At 36.5% G+C, this 4,066-nt stretch overlaps 1 pseudogene; it reads left to right on the forward strand.

The window, feature by feature from the left end:
* Positions 1-2,135: 2,135 nt before the first annotated feature.
* On the forward strand, positions 2,136-3,102 carry LOC109394783 (lymphokine-activated killer T-cell-originated protein kinase pseudogene; annotated as a pseudogene).
* The last annotated feature ends 964 nt before the right edge of the window (positions 3,103-4,066 follow it).

Below are 4,066 nucleotides of genomic sequence, written 5' to 3' on the forward strand. Positions count from 1 at the left end.
GGGGGGGCGGGGGGAAGAACATAAATATGAATAGTAAAGTGGCAATAATTATGCACTTATCAATAATCATTTTAAATGTAAATGGATTAAATGCTCTAATCAAAAGACACAGGGAAGCTGAACGGATAAGAAAACAAGACCCATACATATGGGTCAAAAGACACACACAGACTGAAAGTAAAGGGATGAAAAAGATATTTTATGCAAATGCAAACAAAAAAAGTTGGAGTAGCAATATTTATATCAGACAAAGTAGACTTTAAAACAAAGGTTATAACAAGAGACAAAAAAGGACACTACAAATTGATAAAGAGATTGATCCAACAAGAGGATAAATCCTTGTAAATATTAATGCATTCAACATAGGAGCACCTAAATGTATAAAACAAATATTAACCCACATAAAGGGAGAGATCTATAGTAATACAGAAATGGTAGGGGATTTTAACACCTTATTAACATCAGTGAATAGATGTTAACGAATAGATGATCCAGACAGAAAATCAACAAAAAAATGGCAGCCTTAAATGACATATTAGCCCAGATGGATTTAATTGATATTTTTAGAGCATTTCACCCAAAGCAGCAGAATATATATTCTTTTCAAGCACACACAAAACAATTTACAGGATAGATCACATGTTAGGCCACAAAAAATGTCTCAATAAGTGTAAGAAGTCTGAAATCATGTCAAGCATCTTCTTTGACCTGAAGGCATGAAACTAGAAATCAATTACAAGAGGAAAACTGAAAAACACAAAAACACATGGAGGCTAAATAACATGCCACTACACAATGAATAGATTAACAATGAGGTTGAGATCAAGGAAGAAATCAAAAGATACCTTGAGACAAAAATGAAAACGCAATGACCAGGGGGCCAGCCAAGTGGCTCAGTTGGTTAAGAGCTCGCTCAAGAATGCAAGCTCTGAGCAACTAGTGGTTTGATTCCCGGCCCGAACTGAGCTGCTGCTGAGCTGCCAAAAGGTAGCAGGATGGTTCAGCAAAAAAAAAAAACAAAAAACAAAAACAAAAAAACGCAATGACCCAAAACCTATGGGACAAAGTGAAAGCAGTTCTAATAGGGACAGTCATAGCAATACAGGCCTACTTCAAGAAACAAGAACACTCTCAGATAAACAATCAAACATCAGGCCAGCTGAGTGGCACTTTGGTTAAGAGCTGACTTGGGACGCCAGAGGGCCCCAGTTTGGATCCCACATATGAGGGCCAGTGACGCTGCCCCTACAGCTAAGATGCTGAACAACAGCTCAACCTGGAGCTGGGCTGCTGTGAGTTGCCGGCAACAGTGTAGGCTGCAGCCCTTGTTGCAGTGGGCTGCCATGGGCTACCGTGTGTAGCCAGCAGCCAGCAGCCACCATGAGCAGCTGTCCAGAAGCCGGCGACTGATCTGCCTCTCCCGGGAAGAGCGCAATGATGGTGCCATCTTGGGCCAGTGAAGCAGTGTTCTCCACAACTAGACTGAAGAACAAAAGGACAGCAACTTGTCTGTTCCCTTTCCCCCAGTTCCCCAGCACTGTTCCCATCCCAATTCCCCAATAAAAAACTTTAAAAAAAAAACAATCAAACACCTAAAGGAACTAAAAAAAGAACAGCATAGCCCAAAGTGAGCAGAAGGAAGGATATAATACAGATCAGAGCAGAAATACATGAAATAGAATTTAAAAATCAATAAAACAGATTAATGAAACCAAGAACAGTTTCTTTGAAAACATAAACAACATTTATAAACCTTTAGAAAACTCATCAAGAAAAAAAAAAGAGAGAGGATCCAAATAAATAAAATCAAAAATGAAAAAGGAAAAGTGACAACTGATACCACAGAAACACAAAGGATTATAAGAAAATACTGCAAACAATTATAAGCCAACAAATTAGACAATCTGGGAGAAATGGATAAATTTTTAGAAACATACAATCTTCTAAGACTGCATCAAGGTTGAGTATGGGTGTTGGCTGATGGGCTGCTGAGGCAGCCACGGGTCCAGTTAGGGGCCACTTGGGAGCAGATTTCAAGATGGCCTTGGCCTGGATCTCTCGTCATCGCATTCTTTTCCTACCTGGAGTGTGACTCCGCCGTGTCGAATGGCTCAAGACCTAGAGTGATTATTACAATGGAAGAAATCAATAATTTCAAGACACCAAGCAAATTATCTGAAAAAAAGAAATCTGCATTATGTAAAATATTCCTGCAGAGGCATATGGAGAGGCGTTTATGCAGAAGCTTGGCTTTGGCACAGAGGTAAATGTCTATCTTATGAAAAGATCTCCAAGAGGTTTGTCTCATTCTCCTTGAGCTGTGAAAAAGATTAATTCTAAATGTAATGGTTATTATTGAAGTATATATCAAAAGAGACTGACTGATGAAGGTAAGATTTTGAAAAGCCTTTATCATCCAAACATTGTAGGTTATTGTGCTTTTGTTGAAGCCAGTGATGGTAATCTATGCCTTGCTATGGAATATGAGGGTGAAAAGTCCCTAAATGACTTAATAGAAGAATGAAATAAAGACAGCCAAAGTCGTTTTCCAGCACCCATAATTTTAAAAGTTGCTTTGAATGTGGCAAGCGGGTTTAAGTATCTACACCAAGAAAAGAAACTGCTTCATGGAGATATAAAGTCTTCAAATGTTGTAATTAAAGGTGATTTTGAAAGAATTAATATCTGTGGTGTAGGGGTCTCTCTACCATTGGATGAAAATATGACTGTGACTGACCCCAAGGTTTGTTATATTGGCACTGAGCCTTGGAAACCCAAGGAAGCTTTTGAAGAGATTGGTATTATTATTGACAAGGCAGACATATTTGCCTTTAACCTTTGTATGTGGGAAATGATGACTTTATGCATTTCACACATTACTCTCTCAGATGACGATGATGAAGAAAAAATTTTGATGATGGTGACTTTAATGATGAAGCACACCATGCAGCTTTGGGAACTAGGCTACCTATTAATATGGGAGAACTAGATGAAACGTACCAGAAAGTAATTGAACTCTTCTCTGTGTGCGCTAATGAGAACCCTAAAGATCATCCTTCTGCTGAGCACATTGTTGAAGCTTTAAAAGCAGGTGTCCAGTGATCACCTCATTCATGGCTACCTGAACTTCAAGTGTGGTTCATGTATATACCTGTTCTGTTAACTGCAATACATTTACATTGTTACTACAATACATTTACATTGTTACTACAATAATACGTAATCATTAGACTTTTTGAAAGTGGCTTATTTTAGGACAATAGCACTTCATTAACATTTGAACAACTAATTTCTATTATAAAGGTATTTCATGTATACTTAGGATGATCAGCACTTGAGAGCATAGCGGATTTTCTGTAAAGTTTAAGAAATTATTTTAAGTTTAAGAAACAAGTATTTAAATTTGTTCATACAGATTCAAAACACTAGCAATAAAATGCTATAAACTTATGTCTAACTTATTAATTTAAGTAGAGTTACCATTTTAATGATCTAACTATTTTCTACTTTAATGTATTTATTGAGATTAGTACATTATGCAATAGAAAATAAGTCTACATTTGCTTGTCTTTTAAAACATTAAATTTTTTGCTGGCCTTTCTTGGTTGATGTGCTTACTAACTATGATCACTGGAAGCTGAGAGAATATGACAAAAGAGCAACTCCTTGGGTATTTCCAACATTTTTGGTTAAGGCTTGTCTTGCTTTCTTGGCTCTCCCCAGATCTTTGGTTTTTGCTTTCATTTATTAAATGTATTTTTCTGTACTGAGATTCTTTTTTAATTTTTATTTACTGATCTATATCTTAAGCATGTCACAGTTCTGGTTTAAAAATAATAAAACTCTAATTAAATGATATAGAATAAAGAACACTTTGTTACCAGGGAAAAGAAAAAAGACTGCATCAAAAAGAAACAGAAAATCTGAACAGACTGATAACTACGAGCAAAATTGAATCAATAATAAAAACATCCCAACAAACACAAGTCCTGGACCAAATGGCTTCACAGGTGAATTTTACTCAACAGTCAAAGAAAACTTAACACCTATCCTTCTCAAACTATTC

This window comes from Hipposideros armiger, unplaced genomic scaffold (assembly GCF_001890085.2).
Source record: "Hipposideros armiger isolate ML-2016 unplaced genomic scaffold, ASM189008v1 scaffold_437, whole genome shotgun sequence".
Lineage (NCBI taxonomy): Eukaryota > Metazoa > Chordata > Mammalia > Chiroptera > Hipposideridae > Hipposideros > Hipposideros armiger.